The 26,959-nt window shown below is 36.3% G+C and overlaps 1 long non-coding RNA gene and 1 pseudogene across 1 annotated transcript in view; one reads left to right on the forward strand and one right to left on the reverse strand.

Moving 5' to 3' along the window:
* LOC123379097 overlaps positions 1-26,959 on the forward strand; it is a 256,416-nt gene that overhangs the window by 23,431 nt on the left and 206,026 nt on the right. The gene's annotated exons all lie outside the window — the stretch shown is intronic.
* On the reverse strand, positions 24,341-25,698 carry LOC101099686 (annotated as a pseudogene).

Raw genomic sequence — 26,959 nt, forward strand, 5'->3', positions numbered from 1 at the left:
ACACATCAGCATCAGAATAAAGATGGAAGAATATTCAAAGCACTATCGTTTGTAATAGCGAACAGCAGGAGCAACAACAACGACAACAATACAACTGAACACAACCCAACTCTCTATCAAGAGTCGAATGGATAAAGTGGAGTATGTTCGTACAGTGGAATCCTATAAAACAGTGAAAAATAAATTACCTGCAGCTTGTGCATATCAACATGAATGACTCTCAAGAATATGTTGATGACTGAATGTTAAGTCATTAGAGAATGTACACTATATGATGTGAAAAAAGACAAGACTAAATAAAACATTTTAAGGATACATATATGTGATAAAACTATAGGGAAAAGTAAAGAAATAATTGATTGGAATTCAGAATGCTGAATATTTCTGTGAAAGAAGAAAAATGTTACCAGGGACATCATTAGAGATTGCTTTTTTTTTCATATAGAGATTTCTAATGGTAATATTCTAATTCTTAAACTGGATGGTGAGTGGGCACATGGAATTACACTTCATTATGATTCATTAAACTGTACATATACATTATGTACATATATATTATTCTTTTTTGCTGTCAACTTCTCTTTAAGATGTTTACTGAAACTCCATACTGTCCACAGTTTAGGCTGGGAGAAAGCAGAGGAGGGGGGAGCAAAAAGGCTCCCTAAAGCTAAGCCTAACGTCTTTCAGGAGGGTTCTCAGGATTCTCATCTGATGTCTCTGTTAACATCTAGCTTTGAGTGTGTCCAATATGAGCGACAGCATTGACGCCCTTAATAAAATAGGTATCTGTTAATAAAGAAGAAACTGGATGGTGGATCAGTATCTCACAGTATTTGCCAATCTTTTAAGTAGTTTCTTCAGAGAAGCTACATGTGAAGTTAATGTTTTGACTCCTTGCATGTCTGAAAGTCTCCTGTCTATTTTCATAGTTGTTTGCTAGTTTTGTAGAGGGTTTTAGACTGAAAACATTCTTTTTTTATCTCAGAATCTTAGAACTTTTTTTTTCATTTAGCCTAGCATTCAGAACCAAAAAGTAATACAGTACAACTCCAATAGTGGTTTTGCTTTAGATAACATTTTTTCCTTTCAAAGACTGTAAACTTCATTTTTTTCCTCTTAAAGTTCTGAAATTTCTCTGACATATGCCTGAATGAAGTTTTTATATTTTATTTATATATAAATTTTAAATTCAGCCTGTCAGGGTCTATCAGCCTAAAGACTCATTTCTTTCATCAGCTCAAATATATCTTCTTGAGAATATCTTTATCTTATGATTTTTTGGTTTCTCTCTCTCTGATTGTTATATGATGTATATTAGATTTTATGATTTTATTTTATCTCAGCTTTTCTCTCATATTTTCTATTTTTGCTTTTTATTTCTGTGTTCAAAGACTTTCTGTGAGCTTTTCCTCCAGATCATTCATTTGCTTTCCAGTGTTGCCTATTTCTTAACCCTTGTATTCAGTTTCTCAACTCATCAATAGTATTTTCTTCTTTTTTATTCATTATCTTCATTTTGATTTTTTAATTTATAAGGATTCTTGTTCTTTGATTTCTCCTTTTGCCCACAGCATCTTACTATTGCCTTGTGGATATAGTAGCTATCTCAAATCTGATAAAACCAATTACACGTTTTGTTATATATCTTCTTTTCCAGAGTTACCTCTTTTCACCCATGGGTCATTTTTAAATTTTATTTGTTCAACTTGATCCTCCTCTTTTTTGCTATCTGGTTTTTCTGAAATGGTAGGTTATTATCCATTCACATTTAGGATAAAAGATCAAATGAATTAATGTAAAATCAGGTATAATATAAAAGAAGGGTCAACATACTAAGTTATGCTTAAATTTGACCAATTTTAATAAGTAGGGAATTATGGATGTTTTGGTTTTTCTAGTAAGCATATGTTTGTTTATAAAACATCACATGTAGTTGTTCTGTCTGTAATGAAGAAAGAGAATCAAACTGGCGAGTGAGCCTTACAATTAAGGGAGGAAAATGAATGTAGCAGGATCATAACAAAGAGTTTGGGAAAGGTTAGAGTAACTGCATAGATAAGGACCCCAGTTTGACAAGACTACAGATGTCACACATGTTAATTAGAAAAAGTTCAAGGGTGTCTGCATGGCTCAGTGGTTAAGCATCCCATTCTTTGTTTTGGTTCAGGCCACGATCTCATGGTTCATGAATTCGAGCCTTGCGTCAGGCTCTGCACTGACAGCACAGAGCCTGCTTGGGATTCTCCCTCTCTGCCCTTCCCCCACTCACATACTCTCTTTATCTCTCTCTCAAAATAAATAAATAAACTTAAAAGGGAGTTGAACATTGTGTTTCAAGAATGATGAAACAGCTAAGTTTTCTTAAAATGATACCAACTGTATCTCACCAAACCTAGGGTTCTTTTGAGTGTAATATGCATCGTTGTTTTTTTCTACCACCAGGAAAAAAATAATCACTGCCAGTTGTATCCTAACAAAGATCTTTCTTATCATTTAAAATATTTGGACTTGGATTAGACATAATTTTAATCCTGTGCACACATAAAAAGGAAAATGTAAACAAAACACTTGGTTAAGGTATAACTAAAACTTTTTTTACATTTCTGAATCTTCTGAACCACTGATTGGCTCAAAATTAATAGTGTTTGTATTCTTCTACCTAATTTCATCTTTTTTTAGTATTCATAAAATTGGTGATGCAGTATTTTCTAGAAATATGCAACACTAATTCTGAGATTTTCTTCCAAGCCAATGACACTCCTTCAGCAAATTTTGATACTGATTTTTCATGTTTTTGACAGCAGGTTATCAATGGAAAATTTTCAGTCAATATCCAAGTCTCATAATTCTTCCTTAAAGTATCCCTAAATACTTTGTTGTCTGAAATGTCAAAGGCTTGCTGTTGTCTAGTCATATTTCATGGGATAACAACCAAGTAAACACATGAGCAACCAGTGACAATACTGTTAAACTTCCTCCTGGTTGACCCAGTTGGTCTTGGATGTTTCCCTTCATTGTAAGATGTACCCACATTTTAAAGGTGTTAAATGTGGGGAAGAAAAAGAAATGTCTTAGAAATGATGAAGTAAGCAGAAGTTATTCTCTATTTGTGGAAGAGAGAGAGAAAGAGTGCACAAGTAGGGGATGGGCAGAGAGAGAGGGAATCCCAAGCAGGCTCCATGCTGTCAGTGCAGACCCTGATGCGGGGCTTGACCCAATGAATCATGAGATCATAACATGAACCAAAATCAAGAGTTGGTTGCTTAACTGACTGAGCCACCCAGGCACCTCTTCAAAAACAACTTATTTCTGAGAAAGGGAAATGTCTTAAGAACTTCATTGGGAAATGGGGTTCAACTATGTGATCAATGACTTGGGTATGCTTTTTTGAACTGTGTCATCAGACATTATGTTCTACCTCAAGTGTCAACTGTTGACAATCTAGGTCTACAGTTTGTCTTGCCTAAAACTGTATTGTTATACTTTTGGGTTTAAAATTTATTAACATCCTAGGAATTAAAATAAGTAATATCTTGTAGAATTATTGAAACCTAGAGAAGTGGAAGGATCAAGAGAGGAGAGCAGTTACATCCAATGGCATTAGCATTTTGTAACTGTTTTTATTGTAAAGGTGTATGTTTAATAATTACTGTGTTTATGCAAGTTCGTCTTTGTTTAAGGGATTTGAAGTGTATAAAAGGTTTAGTCATATTACATTGGTAATTGCATTTTAAATTTGTAAAGGAATTTTAATTAATCAAATTTGGATCCAATGTCAAAATGCTTGAGAAAAATTGGCTTGCAAAGTGTTTTATATTAGAGAAATGTTTTTATTTTTTTATTTTTTAAAGTTTTTATTTTTTAATATATGAAATTTATTGTCAAATTGGTTTCCATACAACACCCAGTGCTCATCCCAAAAGATGCCCTCTTCAATACCCATAACCTACCCACCCCTCCCTCCCACCCCCCATCAACCCTCAGTTTGTTCTCAGTTTTTAAGTGTCACTTATGCTTTGGCTCTCTTCCACTCTAACCTCTTTTTTTTTCCCTTCGCTTCCCCCATGGATTTCTGTTAAGTTTCTCAGGATCCACATAAGAGTGAACACATATGGTATCTGTCTTTAGAGAAATGTTTTTAATAAGCTAGGCACTAAACAAAGCACAAATAATAGTGAACCCTGCAAAAAAGGCTCCTTGGGCATTACAAATCTATCAGCAGTAAGGAGTTCTTTACTTTCAAAAGATTTGGCTTCTTTTCACATGTTTTCTTCTCCATATGCCTTGGGTATGGAGTTCACATTTACCTCCATCTCTGCTGTACATCTTTCTCGGAATCTTAGCTCACCCCAAAAGATTCTTCACTTGGTATAGAAAGCATTTCTCTGGTATTAACTTGGGGCAAATGCTGCTGCCTAATACTCTCTGAAAAGGAAGAGAAAGGCATGAAAAAAAAGCTCACTTGACTGGTCTTTGCAAAGACCTTTCTTTCAACTTCTGGGTTATAGTCCTGCAAGTTCTACGATTCCCTGTTCTTGTTCATTCCAAACCTGGCACCCCTCTGGGACTCTGCCATTACAGTAGCTTCCACCTGTCTGCAGTCTTGTGTGGCTTTTCAGCCTGCAGTATCTGATTTTTGCCTCTAGGTTACAAAAATTCTCTGGTTCACTGAGGGCTCCTATCCCAGTCTCAGTACTACTCAGCATAGTCCTTATTGTTCATTTCTATTACTGTAATGCTAGGAGGGAGGGGCAGTGAATGTATATAGTCTGCCATCTTGAACTAGAAACCCCAAATTTTTACAAGATGTCAACAATAAAATTGTACCTTCCATGAAGTTAAGCCTTTCCTTGGGGGTTTAAATGCACCTTAAATTTTAAGGTCTAAATGGTTGGAGCCTGAAGGTAGGTATAATGTTCAGGTTATTCACATGTCCTACAGATAATGCAGGTGCATTCATCAGTTTTGCAGAAACGTTTGGAATTACTCTTCAAACAATCTCAGTTTAGTTTGGGATATCCCAGTTGTACATCTCAAATTTAGAAACATTTAGAGTTCTTAAGGAACAGATTATGTTTTAATTAATGCATTTCAGAGTCACAAAATATTCAGTCATTTTTACCACTAGAATATGTTCCATAAGGAAATAAAATCTAAACCGAAGTACCGTTCCTTCTGTTGCTAAGAGGAAAATGTTCTTAAAAGGCTTACCTAATAGAGTTGGATTTACAGACTACTTTCTAAGCAGCTCACCTCACAGCCATCGCTGACTTCCATAACTTAATATAAAGAAAATCTGTTTCTTCATAGATTATGGTTATAAGATTTATTAGTGACTAAAGCATATAGTTCCCATAAATAAGTCAGCTCTGGGTTAGATTCTTCAAGGCCAAAGGGCTCATGTGGCATTTTTCATTTGGGTACAGAATGGCCATTTGGGCTTATAGGATCATTGAATCTACATTTCTAGTAGTTGACACTGATCCGTTCAAAGTCTATAAAATATAGGAGATGCCTTTAAAGTTTTAAGATAAATAATTCAGACAACTTATAATTTTTTGCCTGTAGGCTCTCTGAAACTATGGAAAAGCAGGGGAATTACTGTCTAAAGTCTCAGTTATTTCCCCCCCTATATTCTTAGAATTTTCATGGAGCAATTCCTAGTATAGTGTTAATGTTTTTCTGGGAGTAATAGTTTTTCAGGTGGAGACTTTTAGTTTTTAGATCAAGTAATACTACAAAATAATGCTGCATGGACACAAACTAATATTTATAGTTTGACTAAGATAGGAATTTTTAATTCCTATAATTAAGAATTCCTACTGGAAATTAATGGAAACATTTCTAAATGTTAGTAGAATGGCATTTTTTTTCAGGATTGCATTTCAGTATTTTCACATTTCCCCCTCCTGTTCACAGGTCTCAGATGAGTAAAAGAGTAGATTAGTGTATATTCTAACCATTTTAAATATAAAAGTAGAGTAAATTCTACACTATTTACATATATTTTTATACATAGGTCCACATATAGCTCTTCATCAGTTGGGTAAAGTTTTCATATGTTGCAGAATATAATGTTTGGGATCCCTCAAATTGTTTTGCAAAGTGGTAGATATAAAGAAATATAACAGTATCTGAGCTTTATATTTACTAGGTACTCATAGCGGGGAAAATCAGCTGTACATCTGTACATATGTGCTACATGATTGTAGAGTGGAATAAAATAACATGAGCTACTTTCTGTCTAGTCCTTTGTATTTCCTGTATCTGATCACAGATGATAAACAGTATTATTAGATTTTTCCTTGCTGTTGTTTTTCAGTGTTATGTATTCAGTTATATTTTCAAAGTTTCTTAATCTTATGTTTAATGTTAGAGGAATAATATCAAATAATATTGGTGCCTTGTAAGGGATTAGTCTGGTATGGTGGTCTAAAGGGAGTTGTCCACTCATTTTTGTGGCTTAAGTGTATTGGTCCTCAGTCCTATCTCCACACCTGATATTTCTCCTGAGCTTCAAATTTTTAAGTCCATCTTTAATTACCTTAATAGATGAGGTTTTAAGATCCAGTTAACTGCAAAGGGCTTTGGAAAATGGAGTCCACTGGCATGCCTAGGTAAAGGGGAGCATGGATTTGGTGGACAGTGATTAGTCTTAGACATAATGTTTCATTTTTTAAGAACTTAAGTTTAGTTAGTAGTTTCATTTTTTTTTTAGCTTCCAAAGGTAGAAGTCTTTGCTATATTATCAATTATTTCCACTCTTTCCATAGTTATTTGAAATTGGTCACCAAATTCCACTAATTCTATCTCTTTAATTCAGTTTCTCTTCATTCTATTGCTGTCTCATGATTCCTTGTGTGGCCAGTTACTTCCTACCTATCTCCCTATCTCCTATGGTCCTCCTTTCCCATAGGTGGAACAGCTGTATTACTCAAAAACTAAATATGACGAGATCATCTTCACTTTTTTAAAGAAAACACATCATGACTCACTAAGTTTAAACTTCAAACAAAATTACTTTGGGAGTGCCTGGGTGGCTCAACTGGTTAAGCATCTGACTTGATTTTGGCTCAGGTCATGATCTAACAGTTTATGTTTGTGAGTTCGAGCCACACGTTGGACTGTCTTCTGTCAGCATGAAGTCTGCTTCGGATCCTCCATCCTCCCTCTTTCTCCCCCTCCCCTGGCCACTCCCTTTCTCTTTTTCTCAAAAATAAATTTAAAAAATTAAAAAAAAAACCCTTAGTATACATTGCTCCTTGTAGATGCTGTTAAGGGTCAAATTACGAGTCACCTGTTGCCTCATGCTTGTACTCTAGTAACACTGGACTCTTTATTTACCAAATATATTATCCCTTTGTGTCTTTGAGTGTTGTTCTGCCAGCAATGCCCTTCTCTTAAGTTTTCAAGTGGACAAATGCCTACTCATCCTTCTATCTAGTTCAAATGTTAGCAACATTTCTCCTATGCTCCCTTGTAGCCATGCAAGCTTTTTCATGAATTTGTGAATAACAGTGATCACATTATTCGATGATTTCTTTGTTAATGTGTATTGCGTTAACATTTAGCACAGTACCTGGAACGTTATAGCCAGTGAAAATTTACAAAACTAATCAATCACCTTAAATTGACATTGTCATTAGCTCATCATTAATAGTTATTGTACAGCTATCCCAAGGCTTTCACATAGAGAATTAAATAGAATTCTCACATTTTAATACTATAGCTTTGCTCACTTCCCCCACTTAATTTAGGATATATGAATCAACAATATTCAGTGCTAAAGTATAAAACTGTGAATCTGTCCCAAATCACTTGATCATCCTGGAGAGGGTGATTATTGAGAAGCCTGCAGTTGAGCCAATTGGAGATCTGCTAGTAACCTGGCCATGCTACATTCCCTATGATTGAAGCAGTATCAGTCAGTGTGGCCTTCAGCCATATCTTTCGGTATACTAGAAATAGGAATGTGTTAAAAGATTTTTTAAAAAATTTGAGGCAATGATCTCATGATTGTTCATGATTAGGATTGACTTTTTAGGCCACCTGGCCACATCTATTTGAAGCTTACAAAGCCCTAGTCTTCTTCCTTTTCTTCAAATAGGATAAAAACACACATGGGGAACCCTATTGATACTTCTGAATGGAAATCTATTTCTAGTGGGTGAGAACTTGTCTTTGAATATTCAGCTTTAAGCAGAAGTTCTGAAAGACTGCAAAAAACATCCTCTTCTTTAGAACCACATTTTTTTCCCTTCTTACCATGGTCCTTATTAAACCTCTGAATTCCCAGATTCTGGACCCTGTCTTTCTAGTCCTACTTCCTGACTTTATTGATTTCCTGGGGCTTCTGTTTTTTTACTTACTGGGCTTTATCTCTGGCTTCTTATGACCACCCCTGCTACTATGTCACTTTCCAGGATACCTATATGTAGTTACCTGTATGTAATTCCTGTTTCTGCTCCTGTGTAATAGACTGTCTTTAAAATAATAAAAAAAAATATTTATTATTTATTTTTGACAGAGAGAGAGCGCGAGCGAGTGCACACATGGGGGAGGGGCAGACAGATGATCCAAAGTGGGCTCTTTGCTGACAGCAGAGAGCCCAACGTGGGGCTCAAACCCACAAACTGTGAGATCATGACCTGAGCTGAAGTCACATACTAAGCAACTGAGCCACCCAGGTGCCCCTGAAAGAATTCTTTAAGCTACTTGAATCTAAATAGAAGGGAAGAAACAAAGTACATGGAATTGTTGTGGGGCCAAGAAACACTCTTGATTTTGTCAGCAAATGAGAATTGCCATATTTCCCCTTGGCTTTAGAGCATCAGCCAGGGCATAAACATGGTTGAGTGTCTGTCCTTACAGATAATACAATTTACTGAAACTATGAAATGTTGTTTCATTAAAAATACATGTACAAAACAACTCAGAAATCCATGATGATATTTTATCTGTGGAATGCAAAATATGTATTTTTCTACTCAGTATGTCTTTGGGGGGACTATCCACTGTTCATTCTTGGTCAGTATAACCCAGAAGGACTGAACTCATCATGATGCCAGGGGTGGGCCACGCTTTGCTAATCAGTATCACACCTTCTTGGATGGAACAAACAATTCAGAGGTGAGAATGTTCCTCAACTCGATCCAAGTTAGTTTGAGTCTTTAGCAGAAACTCTTGGGAGAAAGACCCTCCCTTTTATTTTGGGTTACTAAACCAGTAGAAAGTCTTCCTGCAGCTATTAGTAGCTATCCTTACTCCCTCTCAGGAAAGGCATATTTGACAATACATTCAACACAGAGGGAGATAGAGTTAAGACAGAGAGAGACAGGGCTCTGATTAGAATCCACATTAGAGCAACTGGATTCAGCACATGCTTTCGCCATGTTAGGTAATAGATGCCCTTTTTGTTTTAAGCTGGTTTGAGTTGGTTTTTATCCTCTGTAATGGAAAGAAGCTTGACTAATTAAGTCAGTAACTGGAATATAACTTCTAGATGAGAAGTGTAATAGTTTTGTAATTGATATGCTTACTTTTCTTGTTGAAATAACATAGGGCTTTAAAGCCATGTGTCTTGTTTTCCTTATATAAAACGATGTCCCTTTGAGGAGGCTCTGTCTTACCAACAAGGCAGTTGATTACATTGTGCTGAATTTTTTTTAAAGTCCATTCATTTATTTTGAGAGAGACAGAATGTGTGTGTGCGTGAGCGAAGAGAGGGGCAGAGAGAGAGGGAGAGTAAATCCCAAGCAGGCTCCATTCAGAGCCCAGTCTCCCAAACCTTGAGATCATGACCTGAGCTAAAATCAAGAGTTGGATGCTTAATCCCCTGAGCCACCCAGGTGCCCCCATTGTGTTGAATTAAAAATTCAAAACAAAGCAGTCCTCAGACAAATTTTAAGACACATTTATTACCTTGTTTTCTATTTGGATCATAAATCCTGGCACCTATTTCCTAAATATTAGGGAGAAAAATTTTCTTTTCCTCTGTTTATTTCCTGTGAGAGTATATAGATAATGATCCTTACAGAATGTACCAAACAGGGGAAACATGATTAAATGCATTTAAAGTTTCACTGGCTTTGGAAGAGCGTCTTTCCTCTGTCAGTTACAGAAATGGTTAGCTGAAGGATTTTCCCCCTTCTTTAGCTTGGGAATTTTCATTTCACTCTTTGACCCATCACTGAATTTGAGATGGCACAGTGGCCATTTCTTACGTCAGATCTTACCTTTTAAGGCTTCAAAGTCTGCCTTTTTGATTTCTTTGTTGTCTTATGAATATATGGGCTTGTCTCTGAGTAAATTTCCAGAATGAAGGAGAGCTTGGAAAACATCTCATTATCACAAAAACACGGTTTCTTATGAGCTCTATTCCATATGTAAATACCCACTCATTTGAGTTTCTTTTCAATGTTTGGCATTTCAGTTTGTATACATCTACATATTTATATATAAATTATTCCACACACTTTAGGAGAAACTATTATGGGGGTGGCAAACATTATGTTAAATAATTAACATTTTTACAATTCGAAAGACTTCTTTCCTTTTGTGTTTTAAAAACACTATACTTTATAGCTTATGTGGTGGTGACATGGAAAGTTCTGCAGTTCAGATCCCTGGAATTTAAGTAACATATTTTATTTTTGAATAATTAAAGTTCATTGTAATTGGAGATTTCTGTAGAAACGATTCAGCATATTTCCATGGTCTCTCTACCTTGTCTGTTCAATTGATGAGTTACTGTTTCCAAACTTCTCTGAGAGAAATGCACCTAACAGCTTGTGATGCAAATTATGCACATACAGGATTATATATTTATACACACAGAGCAGTATTTGTGGTGGCACTTGGGAATGAAAATGGTGCTTCCGACCTCTGCTCACTGTCGGATCCCATTACACCACTCCTTAAAATTATGAAATGATGCTCCGTGGTCTGAGAGAGAAGTTCCAATGCCCATGCCTGCTGACATGCCTTACCTCTTGCATTCCCTGATTTCCAGTCACTCACACGTCCCAGGCTCTCATGTGCTTTCAGACTGCTGGGCTTTTGCACAGGCTGTTGTCTCAATCTGCAGTGCTCTCTGCCTGCTTTTGTCCCTGGCAAACTCAAGTCTCCATTTTAGTGTAGCATCTTAGATAAGGACTTTATTGGCTGCTTTGAGTAATGTTTTCCTCTTTGATCTGGTGAACTTTTCATACACTATGATCACAGCAATTATAGTATTTGTAATTTGTTAAGATGTGATATTAACGTAGTGGACCAAGAACTGAGGCAAACTTTGTCTACCCTTTGCTGAATCTAAAGGCAAGGTGGCTTTGATATAAGAGTCATTGTTTCTTTGCTCACAACTGGTGGAAATAGACTAGTTTGTGCAGGAAGCCTACTTCTAAGACTAGAACTCTTTTACAGAAGTCACTTTAAACAAGTATACTTTTACAGTTTTACTGATTTGGATCTACTGACCACTTCAAGATTCGTTTACATAAACTTGAAGGATTTTCCATCCAAGAATATTCTCCTTTGTCCCTTGATGTGGAATACAGGACACACGCATTAAATTATCTGCATCTGAGTTCAAGGAATTGGTTTAGATTTAAGACAGGAAAAATTCTGAGTGAGATGAGTGGAGATAGGCTCTAGAACTGGTCTTTCTGGGCTATACCCTAAAGCATCTGGCCCCACCAAAGCTAATTGTTGAGACAGTGCAGAGCCAACATTCAGATGAATCCATTCTCTGCTTGAATTACAGCCATATAAAACCCATTCCCGGGAATTATGACACTCATCCTCCTCATTGATGGAGGTGATGTTCGGTCATGGGAGGCAGCCACTGCATTGTGCCTTATTGTTTCTTACTCTCTAAAGACGCTTGATCCTTTTTGAGTGAATATGGTCACACAACCTCTCTTAAAAGAACCCAGGACACTAGAAAGTCTAAAGGATGGAGTGTAGGTATGGGATACAGGGCCCATAGCCTGCACAGTGCTGGATCACAGCAAAGATTTAGAGGGGGAAAGAGTACCAGTTTTGTTTGGTTTTTCTAGGTAGATGAAAGGATCATAAGATGTCAATAAAACTGAAAATGACCATATAGGATCAGATCTCTCTCCGTTTAAAGAGCAATGGTGGCAAGCCATCCTGATAATGTTACCTCTCACTCTTAGCTTTACATGAGGGGTGTGTTGAGAGTGTGGTGGAATTGGTAAGAGAAGTCATTGTAATTTGAGCATTGGTCTGAAATGGCCCTGATTCCTAGGTAGTGATAATAAAAACTCCTAAGATGATACAGGCCAAATGTCTCTGCCTTCCGTGTCTTCATTTCTATTATCCCAAGATGTAGAGGCCTGAATATAGGGGGAAATGAGTCCTCACTAGTAGTAAAAATATTTGTCTATCACATGTCTTTTAAATGTCTTTCCCCCTTTTCCATATGCGTATCTTGCAGCACATTCTTAGTCTTTTCATTTCAGTATCCTCCGCATCCAGCGTAATGCCCAGGTCTCCATTGAATAAGTGAGTGCTGAATGAATGAATGGTGATGTATCGTTCCTTTTGAGGAATAACATACATTTATGAGACTGCTGATTTGCTTGTTTATATCAAACCTATGACCCCCCAGGAGCATGACCCTCTGTCACTGTTCCTATATCAATATGTCTGTTGCTAACTTCTGTTTTAAAACCTTTTTTGAAGTTGTACACTGACAAGATCAATGCAAAAGTCTATGAATGCCATTATTTTCAGCATTCACTCATTTTAGAAGAAAAGGAAACTTCCTTTCCTCACCTCCCACAGCCTGAAGAAAGTTTCCTTTTTGAGAACAAAAATTACCATTTGTTTCAAGCTTTCCCTTCAATTATAGCAATTTCCACATGTTTTAAAACTATTCTCAGCAAAAGAAAAATCAACATTTGCACTTTGATGCATAGGCTAATCTAGCAGCTACAGGTTTAAAGGCATCATGGCTGTGACAAATAATTTGGAAGGTTTTCTTTATTTTCTCCTGGCTATTGCCCATGTTGCCTATGAACTCAGAAGCAGGACAACCGAAACTGTTTTTTGAGTGCTGTTAAATGGTCCACATAACGTGGACCTTGATATGCACTATCAAACAGCTTGATCTTTTCTTAAGGAGAAGACAGCATACCCACTTAGCTGCAGTTTTCCTCTTTATTTTTTATGTTTCACAGACTTTGGTTGGGAGGACAGTAAGGGAGCATCCAGTGCAATCAACCAGCTGTGGCCTGCCAATTCCAGTTCCTGACAGGTAGCAAGCTGGATTCTTGGCTGTAAAGAATCTCAAGCAGTTTCGATATGCTCTAGGGAGGGCAACTGTTTAGCCTAAGCAATTCAAAGAAGCATAATTGTGCTTCACAGTACACAGAAAGTCACCACATCTGTTTCATATTTTTGGCTTTTAGAACTGAACTAGAACAGAGAAATAAACATACAGCTTTGAATATAGAGTAAAAACAAGTTCATGGTGCACAGATGAGCATATTGTATGTAACTCAGTGAAAATTTCCTTAATGAGGGTTTCTTTTGGTAAAGTGAGAAATATTTCTGGTGTTAATCAAGGTTTTTTAAAAAAGATTTAATAGAAAATATTATCTATTTAAATGTCAAGGCAGCCTATCATTCTCCCTTAAATCTATTATAGTCAATTGTTGAGATGCCGCGGCGGCGTTCACGTGACCTATTGCAAATATTTGGGGAGTCATCTGCACTGCATTAGCCTTTCTAGTGGTAGTTATTTAAAAAATAATTTGGATGTAGTAGGCTAAAAACATTCAAGGCAATGAATTAGAACTTCATTAACCACTTTCATCTTTTATTTTGGTTCAAATGTAAATGCAGTCATTTGATATCTAAGTGTATATAATATGTGATGACTGTCTTTTAAAAATGTAATCTAGCAGAAAATACATCTTAATTTGAATGTAGCACTGTTTTAAATATAATTTTAATATCCTTCAGCATCTGGCGTCTCAAAGAATGAGGTCATTTGAGGTTAAGAAACTTTTCCCTGCAATAATAATAATAATAATAATAATAATCTTCAGACAAACAGTGAAAAAGGCAAGTACTTAATCTAAACGATCAGATACCATGGAGAAAAGGGAAGAAAGAAACTGACATGCACCAAGGCTTTCCTTTTACCAGTGTCTTTACGTTATGATGCTTATGTATTTCCCACAATAGCTATCATGTACATAATATTTTTGAGATCTTCCAGATGAAGAACTTGACATGAAATAATTACCTCAAATATTATGAGATATGCCCTAATCATACTCAGATCCCCTTTCTTTCTTTCTTTCTTTCTTTCTTTCTTTCTTTCTTTCTTTCTTTCTTCTTGGAGTTACGTGTTTTTGTATTTTTCTAAAAGTTCTTTCTAGTAGTCTGTAAGCTCTATGAGGTCAAGGACTACGTCTGTCCTTCATTATATACCCAGGGACCTGCTTACATATAAATAGAGGCTAATTGATATTTATTGACAGTGATAGATGCCTGGCCCAGTTCTAAACTACTTAAATATATTAACCCTTTTAATCCTCCCCCCAAAACTTTGAATGGAGTACTATTGTCCCTACTTTATAGACATGTAATGCAAAGCACAGAGAAGTCGAGTAACTTGCCAAAGTCATGCAGTTAAGTGGAAGAAGCAGGATTTGGGCCCTGGCAATCTGACTTTATCTCTGCCCATGGTTTTAATTATGAAATGGGCTCTTGGCACAGTCAGAAATTATCTGAAGTTAAGGTCAAAAAAGACCTCATTGACAGAATTAGATGTTATGGTAACTTATCATCACCCCTAGACATAGTATTTATTCATTTCACAAAAAAAGCATTGTTTCCCTGCCAATGTGCTAAGCACCTTTTTAAATTTCCTTGCTCAGACCTTACAGGAACCGTGTGCGTGTGTGTGTGTGTGTGTGTGTGTGTGTGTGTGTGTGTGTGTGTGTGTGTGAATATCTTGTTTCTTCTAATTTACAGATGGGGAAACTGAGGCTATAAAAGTTTAAGTAATTTGGCCTTGGTAAATGTTGGTTAATTAGCTCACAGTCCTAGGCAGGACTTGTTCAACCCCAAACTCAGTGCTCTGTGTCACTACACAGCCTTGAAAACTCTTTGCCTTTTCTGACTCTTAATACATTACGGGTAAGTGTTATTAGCCAAAATGACACATAGAAAGACACATAGAAAGACATTAAACTTGTTGATTTTTGGCTTCCTTTCTTCTTACTTAATGATTTGGGCTTTGTGATAACATGGGTCTGTCTCTTCCTGCCTTGAAGGAAAAGCAAGGCAGGGCAGATGCTCACCTTTGTAACTGATTTAGGCTGACAGGAATTTAGTGTAGCCCTGAAGTTATGGACCAAGAGCCTTCATGATTCTGTGCCGCAAGCCAGAAAGAATAAATTATGCTGTTCCCTTCTTCTGTCATTTTAAATCTGTAAAGGAATTGTGTGCTATAAAAACTTGAAACCTGCTCCTCTATTGTTAACGTCTGATTTTTTTTTATAGGCTGTCAGAGATTAGAAAGAGAGGCTGCACAGTTCAAGCATTATTTTCAATCGGGTACCTATCACACATTTTTATATCAGGAAGCTAGCAAGTATTTGTTAATTACAGCGATCATATAATCTTTCAAATGCAAATAGTCTGACTCAGATTTCAGTTTGTTTGGTACCAAGCAATGAGGAAAGAATGGTATAGCCTGATCCTTGTTTTCCTCCCATCTGTGTGCACCAGGCAATCACCACTTACAGATGGTTGTGATTCAGAGACAGGTTGCCACATGCGAAAAAAGTATGTTTCAGTTATTTTAATAAGATTTATTGCAGTAGTCACAGTTAAATGCTTAAACCTTAATGATAATTGCTGCTAATCTTTCAAGAAAATGATTAGAGTTTAATAAACCTCAAGAAGGATATTTTGCTCTAAACTTCAGTGAAATTACAAAGGTAAATTTTATGTTTACTCCCTCATCTCATAAATCAGAATGCCACATATGCCTTTTTCCATCTTCTGAAATTGGATTTTATATACACATACACATTTATATTACATGTATTGGGGACTAAGTAAGACCCCTAATTTCTATGAAAAACATAATGGGTTAAGGTGACAACAAATAATTCTGAACAAATACACCAAAAAGATTGCTAGTCAGCTTTGAGGTGTTCTTTATTTCCCCTTTTTTGTGGTAAAATATACATAACCCAAAATTTATTTCGGAATTTTTAGTGTACAATTGAGTGACATTAAGTACATTCACGGTGTCATGCATCCATCGTTACCATCCATTTCTAGAATCCTTTGATCTTCCTAAGCAGATCAACTTACCTTGTCCCCATTAAATAATAAACTCCCCCTTAGCCCAGCCCCTGATGACCTCCATTTTGCTTTTTGTCTCTATGACTCTGCCGTCCTACAGACCTCGTATACATGGAATGACATAATTTCTGCCATTTTATGTCTGGCTCATTTCATGTAGTGTGATTATTTCACTTAGCATAATGTTTTTAGGTTTCATCCATATTTCAGAATTTTATTCCCTTTCATGACTGAATAATATTTCATTGTATGTATGTACCGTATTTTGTTTATCCATTCATCTGTTAGTGGATATTGGCATGGACATTGAGATGGACATTGAGACTTTTTGGGCTGCTGGGAATAATACTGCTGAGGACATTGGGGCACACATATCAGATACCTTGCTGTGAATTCTTTTGAGTATATACCTAAGATTGGAATTGTTGGATCATATAATAATTGTATGTTTAACTTTTTCAGGAGCTGACAAATTGTTTTTCACAGTGTCTGTACCATTTTCTATTTCCACTAGCAATGCATGAGGGTTCTAATTTTTCTACATCCTGGCCAAAACATGATATTCCTCCTTCCTCCCCTTTAAATAATAACCATCCTGGTAGGTGTTTATCTTGAGATTAAAAAACTTTTGTTAATGTTTATTCATTTTAGAGAGATAGAATTCAAGTGGGGGAGGGGCAGAGAGAGAGGGAGACACAGAATCTGAAGCAAGCTCCAGGCTCTGTGGTGTCAGCAGAGAGCCCAATGTGGGGCTTGGACTCACAAACCGTGAGCTCGTGACCTGAGTTGAAGTCATATGTTTAACCAACTGAGTCACCAGGAGCCCCTAACCTTAAGAGTTTAAGTTAAATAGATATTTTGAGTAATCCTGTGAAAATATTTTAGTTAGTAATTTTATGCAAACTGTCACAAAGTTGGTAATTGAGAATAATCTTTATTTACATCCATTATTTGTATTTGTTGCGTTAATGTCCTTGATTCTTGACTCTGAATAGGACTCTGAATAGGAAAGTTCCTTTGCTTAAAGGTGATGTCAAAAAGCACATATAAATGATGTTTAACCATTTGTGAAAGCTTAAATGGATAAGTAGTTTTATCTTAGTGTATAAAATAAGGTAGCAATAAAATTTGTAAATGCATGTAAGAGATGAAACAGTATAGCTTAAAAATCAGGGCATTTCTGTTGTTTTTCAGATAGGTTGATGTGTGTTTGCTAAGTAGGTTGAGATAGGAGACACACACACACACACACACACACACACACACACACACCTCTGTAATCAGGATTATCGTAAAGGAGATATGAATAGATTAAATGGGATCCTCATAGATATCAAAACTTGGGATACCCTCATTGACCTTAGATTTTAGGGTTTGTTTTCAACAGAGGATGCACTGGTATTATGAGGCTACGCTAACGGACAGGTAGAATCTGTTTGGCACATTCCAATTAGGCTTTTTCCTTTTCAAGCCAGAATTTGAATGGAATTTGTACCTTATTAAAGATTTTGCTGTCATAACCCTATACTTGTGACTGGGAGAAATGTGGAGACTGGGTGTTGGGTGTAGAGTTGTACATTAGAGAGATCACTAAGAGGGGAACTGGTCTTCCTGTTTTGGGGAAATAAAATCAATGGGTATCAAGTTTTGATTGAAGGTAGCTACAAACCATCTGTTAGATACATTTTAAGGTTTAGTATTTCATTTCTTGTACTAAACACCAACATTTTATCACCATATAATTCTAGGTTATACGGCTTCTGAGCTTCAACTTTGGGTCATGTCTGAAATAAAAGAAGTACTTATTTATTTGTAGTTTTAAGATGAAATAACTTAGTTGTATTTTTTTCTCCAGAATCAAGTTCAACACTTTTTATAGAAGTATTATGTAGAAAAACTTGTTTAAGAAAATAGAAACAAATGAAATAATTCTTCTTTGAGATCTGCAATGTTGATAGCATTTTCACTGAAACCATGTGATGTTTGTTTATAAGTAAACAAGTTTATAGTAACACTTAAGGTATTAGTGCTAAAACAAATGTTTTGTAGTTCTGGTCAGGGCACTGTAAAATATAAATCAAATAAATTGTGTCCTTTTCTCAGACAACTTACACTCCAAACTGCATGGAAGTGTGTAGGAAGTTGAGATACTGCATACATATTTAAAATACAACCATAAATGAGATATCACATTGTCAGGAACAGACAATATTCTCATTGTACTGGGAAATGCACGTTAGCCTGGGTAGTTGTGGAAAGAATGAATCATAGCCTCTCTTCCAGTGAATGACTCATGGCTGGTTGAATGGAGGTGGGAGTTTCAAGCACCCTTTCTTTGAGTGATGGAAAGAATTTTTCATCATTTTATATATTATTCAATATCTCTGTCACTGTTGCTGTTGATAAATGATATGAAAAATGATCATTTATCATTTAAAATCAATTGAGATATTTACAACTAATACTTTCCTTCCATAGATCTGGAAGTGCTTTCCAAAAATCAATTAATTTGTGCAATATACTACTGTAAGGTTAGTCTTATTATCACCATTTTATGGACAAATTCAAAGCAAGAGAGGTTAATTAACCCATCACAGAGTCCAAAGGGCCGAGTGGCAAGGCAAAATGGACTGAGCACCAACTTGAAGGCCAGGAACTCTGCTTTTAGCATGGATTTTAATTGATTTAGATCAGTTTCTCCAGCCTAAAAAGCACAAGCAATAATTCTGAATTATCATGCAGCAATATAATGTGGATTAAATAATTAATATTCTGAAGCCCTTTATAAATGTGAATTATTATTACTCATTTTAGCTTTAGACCACTAAGTCGGCCAAACTACCTTCCAGCACTGGTGACTAAAGTGTAAATTAATTGGCTAAGTGAGAAATTCATCTCACACATTTCCTGCTGAGAGATAAGAGATTCCTCTCTGCTGATTGGAAATCTATATATACAATGGTGCATTTTACTCTGCTTCCCTTAATGTATGTGTTTGTATTCAATTCCCTGGGAATTCATCTTATACAGGGAGATCCATGCTCAAAATATTAGCTTAAAATGCTCATGTTTCTTTTAGGAAGGCCTGTCTCCCCTTTTCTAGAGATGCACTTTTAGGAATATTGTCATGTGGTCAGCCAAACTAGTAGTTTGCTTTTCTAATCTTTCACACACATGCTGGGAAAGATTACAGAAAATGCTATTTTCTCCAAAGACACACTGTCCTGGCTTATCAAGTTTTGTGCTTATGTTTGGTGCTTTTTCAATAAATGTATATAGGGAACATTATATTAGAAATCTTGGGGTTGCTTTATTAAGTTTTTTTCCCTTAACCATTTGATTAGGAAAGTTATTGTTAGAGAGACAAAAACTCCCAAACTCTTCTTTTAAAGGAAGGAAGGGCTCAGGTTTGAAAGACCGGAAGTCTAAAAGTAATTATCAGCTTTATACCTTTTCAGGAGGATAAGGAAGTCTGTCTACAGAATTCTTAATATATCAATGGATAAGTAGTAAGAATTATTTTGAAGATTGTATTAAGATAGATTTTCAGTTATTCATTCCACAATTTTTTTATGTTTTAAAATGTTTATTATTTATTTTTTGAGAGAGAGAGAGAGAGAGAGAGAGAGAGAGAGAGAGAGAGCAAGCGAGCTCAAGCAGGGGAGGGGCAGAGAGAGAAAGGGAGACACAGAATCCGATGCAGGCTCCAGGCTCTGAGCTGTCAGCACAGAGCCTGAGTGGGGCTCAAACCCACGAACCATGAGGTCATGACCTGAGCTGAATTAGAGGCTTAACCAACTGAGCCCCCCAGGTGCCCCTCAACAAGTATTTTTTGAGCATCCGTTATATGCCAGGCACAGTTGTAGATGCTGAGACTAAACACTAGGACTTTGCTGTGTATCACTTACAGTTAACAAATGAAAAAGTAGGTGTGTGAATATGTGTTCTAAGTCAGTTAGCTAAAAGCTAGGAAAGTACAATGAAACCAAAAGGGGACAGAATATAGTGGGATTTCTGTTTTTAAAAGGGATGGTCATAAAAAGAGGAGATTGAGAGTTGAGCAGTTGGAAGGAGGTAGCAAGCCTTATGGGTATCTTTGGCAAGAGCATTCCAGGCAGAGGCAATAGTGAATACAGGAGCCCTGAGAAAGGAGTATGTGGAGGAGCAGGTGTGGTAGTGATTCTAAGGGACATCACAGGGCTTAGGTATTTGGAAACATGCTCAGTTCTCTGAAAATAGCTGAAAGACCTTTGGAGAAAGAAATTGTGCACGTACACATGCAGGAAGATACTGTAAACCCTTGAACATTGGCATGGACTATCAAGAGCTAGCAGATACCCGGTTTGCCAAGAGCTAGCAGAAGCTTGACTTACTAATTTCAAGGATGTTTAGTGAATCATTCTTGATTTTTCAAAACATATCAAGTATCTAATTATGAAGGCAGAAGAGTAAACTTGTACTGAGGAAATGTATGCAATTTGGGCAACTACATATTGGGTCAGAGAGCCCACTGGATAACCCAGACAAATCAGTAGAGTGCACAGTGGTTTGTGTATCAACAAAGCATAATTTTTGCCTTTAATTTCTTTTATTTAGGTAAAAATCACACACCATAAAATTTACAAAGTTGTATAAACATCACCATTGTCTAAATCCAGGATGTTTTCATGATGCCACTAGTAGTCATTCTCCTCCCATTCCAGCCCCCGCACTGGCAACTGGTAATCGGCCTTCTGTTTTTGTGAATGTGACTATTTTATTTTTTGAGAGAAAGCACAAGCAATGGAGGGGCAGAGGGAGAAGAAGAGAGAATCTTAAGCAGTCTCCATGCTCAGCATGGAGCCTGATTCAGGGCTTCATCTCATGACCGTGAGATCATGACTGAACCAAAATCAAGAGTTGGATGCTTAACTGACAGAGCCACCCAGTCACCCCTATTTTGGACATTTCATACAGATGGAATCATATGTGGCCTTTTGTGTCTGCTTCTTTCACATAACATAATGATTTCAATGTTCTTTCATGTTGTAGTAAGAATAAGTAACTAATTCTTTTTTTATGTTTATTTTTTATTTCTGAGAGAGAGTGAGAGACAGAGTGAGTGGGGGAGGGACAGAGAGAGAATCTGAAGGGACAGAGACAGAATCTGAAGCAGGCTCCAGGCTCTGAGCTGTCAGCACAGAGCCTGACACAGGGCTCAAACTCATGAGCTGTGAGATCATGACCTGAGCCGAAGTCGGATGCTTAACCAACTGAGACACCCAGGTGCTCCAGTCCTTGATTCTTTTTTATGGCTAAATAATATTCCATTATATGGATATATCACATTTTGTTTATTCATGTATTGTTAGACAATAGGATTGTTTCCACCTATTGGCTATTAGAGACATACCTGTACAAGTTTTTGTGTGGGCATATGTTTCCATTTATCTTGGGTATTTACCTAGAAGTAGAATTGTTTGGTCATGTGGGAACTATATGTTCAGCTTTTTGAGGAACTGTCAAACTGTTTCTCAACCTGGCTATACCATTTTACATTCCTACCAGCAATGTATGAGGGGTTCAATTTCCCTACATCTTATTCCACACTTGATTTTTGATAATAGATGTTCTAGTGTGTATGAAGTGGTCTCTTGTTGTGTTTTTTATTTGTATGTTTCTAATGACTGATGATGTTGATCATCTTTTCATGGGCATATTGGCTATTTGTAATGTGTTTTTTTGGAGAAATTTTTATTCAAGTCCTTTGCCCATTTTTAAATTATATTATCAATTTATTGTTGGGTTGAAAGAGTTCCTTATGTATTTTGGATACTGAATCCAGATATGTGGTTTGCAATTATTGTCTCCCATTCAATGGATTGCCATGTCTTTTCATGCATAAAAGCTTTAAAATTTGATGAAGTTTAATTTATCTTCCCTCTCATGTACTGGATCCCTTGCATTTCCATATGAACTTTAGGATCAGCTTGTCAGTTTCTGTAAAGAAAAAAAATCAGCTGGGAATTTGATAGAGATTGTATTGAATCTTTAGATCTATTTGGGGAGTGACATAGTCGTAATACATTATTTCCACATATATATTTAGGTCTTGTTTAATTTTTTCCACAGTGTTTTATAGTTTTTAGTTCCTATCAAGGACTTTTTAAGTTTATTCTTAAGGGTTTTTTATACTATGCTAAATGGCATTGTTTTCATAATTTAATTTTCAAATTCTTTATTTCTAGCATATAGAAATACAGTTGATTGTGGTATACTGACTTTGTATCCTGAAACATTGCTGAGATTGTTACCTCTAGCCTATTTTTAGTGGATCTATTATTTTTTTCTGTATGCAGGGTCATATCATCTGCAGATATAGCTTATCTTCTTGTCCACTCTTTTTTTTTTTTCTGTATCATTTAAGATTACTATGTTTCCTCACAAGAGGAATGTTAGAATAAATTTTACAGGTAGTCAATCATACCTTGTTCAAACTGGGCACACATCAAATCTAGCATTATGGGAGTTTTATTTATTTGGTAGTGAACTTTTATCTATCAATGCAAATGCTAAGATACTACACCAAACATTTGCAGGAACTTTTTTCATCATTTTTTTGAATTGTTCACAAACATTTCCTATAAAATCCAATATACCACAAAGAAATGGCACATCTTTTTACTTCAATTTGAATACAATGGGAAAATATATATATATATTTACAAAGTTTAAAAAACACTAGCAGGCTGACAGTTTGACTATAGGTGAGAAAATTATCTAACAAAAATCATTTATTTAGCATCAATCACTTCCATAACCAAGTATTATTCTGATTAATAAAACTTGCTGCCATTAGGCTTCTGGCAAATATCTATACCTTTACTGAATTTGTGGAGTTGCTCTTCACTTTGGTTTCCCTTCGCAGTTAGTAGCATCGAAAGCTGCTGCAGGGCAGGGACAAACATTTGCAAAAACAAAAACAATGTCCCCAACTTACTATAAGCATGAATGTATATGACAGAATTACTTCTCAAGCAACGAATTTTTTTCAAATAATTTTTAAATGTTTATTTATATTTGAGAGAGAGACAGTGTGAGAGCAGGAGAGGGGCAGAGAGATGGAGACAGAATCTGAAGCAGGCTCCAGGCTCTGAGCCGTCAGCATAGAGCCTGACATGGGGCTTGAACTCACAAGCCATGAGATCATGACCTGAACTAAAGTCAGATGCTTAACCAACTGAGCCACCCAGGTGCCCCATAAGCAATGGACTTTCAACTCATCAAGAAGTCACCAGAAACAAATTTGCCAAGATATGCTTATGTTGAAGAGAATGTATTTATTTATATCAAACAGAGTGTTTAGTTTCAAAACTTAGTGTTTAGTTTGGGGTGGGTTGGGGAATCCAGCCATTTGAAAAATGACAGTCTTAAAAAAATGAACACCAAAAATAGGTTCACTAAATTTATTTAAAAAATCAGAACATTTCTTACAAAAGAGAATTACATTCTGCACACTGCTGTGGATAGATGCCAGGGACATATGGACTATTGTTACTTTTCCTCCCTGTTTCACTCCCCAAAATGTTACAATGACCACAAAGCAAAGTGTTCACAATAATTACATGGGTTTTTTTTTCTTTAGAACCACCAACAATGAGAAAAAATTAAAATTCATTCACTGTGCTGCTCTTTCAAAATTTTAATGTTAATTTTTGCACACCCTTCCCCAGCCTCCTTCCTTTTTTTTTTTAAAATTTTTTTTTCAACGTTTATTAGCCTCCTTCCTTTTTTTAAGAAACTAAAAGATTTCTTCTGGTGAACAGCAAAGATTTCACTGCACCTCGAACGCAGAACACCTATGAAGCAGAGTAATGGTGGCTTTTTAAACAGAAACAAATAGAAAAAAAAAAAACCAAGATGTAGGATTCCTCTAGTTCTTCACTAGTTGTAGAAGAACTTTCTAGAATCCTGCTTCACACTATAAAAAAAGAAAAAATATCTTGCATCAGAATCCTTCCACATCTGCACACTGCTTCACGCTGTTCTGCCAATACTGTGCATTTTGTATCAGGTCCTGTGTTCCTGTAATTGTAATGGTGTGATCTTCAGATCCTTCTAAAGGTTCTTCAATTTTGATCGAAGCTCCTGTCTCACAACGATTTGTTTAATCCTCTGACCGCCTTTGCCAATAATAGATCCAGCCAAATCTTTGGGAATAGTTACTTACGTAGTAACAATAGGTCCACCAAGATAACCATATGAGCCACAACCCCTACATAGGAATAATCCTATCCAGAGCCACCCTGTGGTTCATAAACCACCTTTCATTCTGATGGGCTCCATGCAACAGAGTTCTAAGTTTCATCAGCACTGAAACCAACATTCCCATTATAGTGGTCTCCAGGTCCTCCTAGGCCATTAGATCTCCTCTTTTAGGTGGTGATAGTGGAGGAAGAGGAAGATTCTGAGCTCTGCTTCAACCCTGGCTACCTCATTCAGGAAGAGACTGAGGAGGTCCTTGATGAGGGATGACATCATCATAATCTCTTCTGGATGGAGGCATAGGACACCAACCCTGACCAGGAAGCATTCTGTCAAAACCGCCTTTCCCCTGCATGGGAAATCCCACAGGACGTCTATGGCAGTCAGCAAAAATTGTAAAACCATCCTAGGTTTCATCATAAAAATTGGGATCATTAAGCTGTGCACGTCCTTTGATGGGTGACTCTGTTATAAGATGATGGATGATCTTGATGCACTGTTCAGTCCTATGAAGTTTTTCTCCAATGAGAAAAACTCTGTCAGTGGAATGAAGACAGGAGTCCTAGAAAAGCCTGACTGTTGTGTGTGTTCCTTCAACGTTCTTTGATTTTAGCACCTTTAACCCCAGTAATTCCTCCTGCCAGTCTCTGATGAATCAAGTTGCAACTCGAAGTCAAAGTTGCTTCCTTTATAGTGTTGGTATTTTAAGCATTCCACAGTATCAGATTCTAGTGGGACCTGATTGGTTGCTGTGGGCGATGGCAACTGTAGGCCCTCCTCTAAGGTAGAAATTCTTCAGAATTTCTCCAATTGTTTCAGTATCAGCACTGATAGTCACTATATGCTCAGGCCACTTCCATCTGGGACTAAAACACTGGAATTGTGGTCTGTATGGGGAAACTTAATATTCTTGGCTCCTTCCCAATCACTACCCCAGCATTCTTGCTGTGTAGTAGAATGTGTAAGTCAACGAACCATCTTACCAGTGTTTCTAGATTTTCTAAAGTCTTGTTCCTCTTCTGTATCTTCTGTGTGGTGTTTACCAAATTCAGCATTGGTTATGGTGTCAGGGAAGGTTTCCTCTGGCTGGTCAGTTTCCATTTTCTTATAATAAGTGGACAAAACAATCAGGTATTATATATCCTTGTAGAGCAGAGCTGAACTCTTTTGGGCAGGACCAGCTGACAGCCTAGTGCTGCAGTCACTCCCCCTGCCCCGCCACCCCAGACCAACATCCCTAGGCCCCTGGGCTGCTGTGCTGCACTCAGCTGGTCACAGCTAGACAGAGTCTTCTTGTTCTTTCTCAATGCCTTTTATTTAGTTTTTGTGCCTAATTGCCTTAGTTAGAACTTTCATTCAATGTTGACTAGAAGTGCTTAAGTGGATTCCTTGTCTTATTTGTGATCTTAGGAGAAAGTGTTCACTTTTTCACTGTGGAGTATTATGTTACCTGTGGATTGTTTTCTTTTTGTATGTAATGGTTGAAGAGTTTCTATTTTAATCCTAGATTCTTGAGTGTTTTTATCCTGACAGGTGTTAGATATGTCAAATGCTTTTCCTGAAGTGATCATTTTTTGGTCCCTTAATCTACTTCTATGGTGTAGTATATTAATTTTCATACGTTGAATGCATCTTTGCATTTCTCAAATAAATCCTACTTGATGATATTGTTTAATCCTTTTTATAAGTTGCCAGATTTGATTTGCTAGTATTTTGTTGAGGACTCTGGTGCTTATAACCTCTTTGTCTGTATAGGATAATTCTGGGCTGATGGAATGAATTGAGAAGTGTTCTCTCCACTTATATTTTTTATTTTCATTTTTATGGAAAAATGTGTTAAAGATTGGTTATTAGTTATTTTTTCTATAAACATTTCATAGAACTGCCAATGAAGATCTCTCATCCTGAGATTTTTATTGGTGAGAAGTTTTTTGATTACTAATTCAGTCTCTTGTCATAGGTATATTAAGATTTTCCATTGCTTCTTGATTAAGTTTTGGTAATTTTATCTTTTATTCCTGATTTTTGTAATTTAAAACTTCTATTTTTTTCTTTGTCAGTCTAGCTACAGAGCTGTCATTAAAAAAAATTTCAAAGAACCATCTTTAAGTTTTGTTGATTCTCTTATTTTATGTTTTTCTATTCTCTCTTATTTCTCTCTCTAATCTTCATTATCATTTAAAATTTTTGCTTTGGGCTTAGTTTGCTCTTTTTCTAGTTTCTAACAGTGGAAGATTTGGTGATTAATTTGAGATTTTTCTTTTTTATTAATAGAGGTGTGTAGAGCCATGAATGTTTTTATATTCACAGCTTTATCTTATTCATAGCATAAATAATTTGATATATATTTTCATTTTTTAAA

Source organism: Felis catus, chromosome A1, assembly GCF_018350175.1.
Source record: "Felis catus isolate Fca126 chromosome A1, F.catus_Fca126_mat1.0, whole genome shotgun sequence".
Classification (NCBI taxonomy): Eukaryota; Metazoa; Chordata; class Mammalia; order Carnivora; family Felidae; genus Felis; species Felis catus.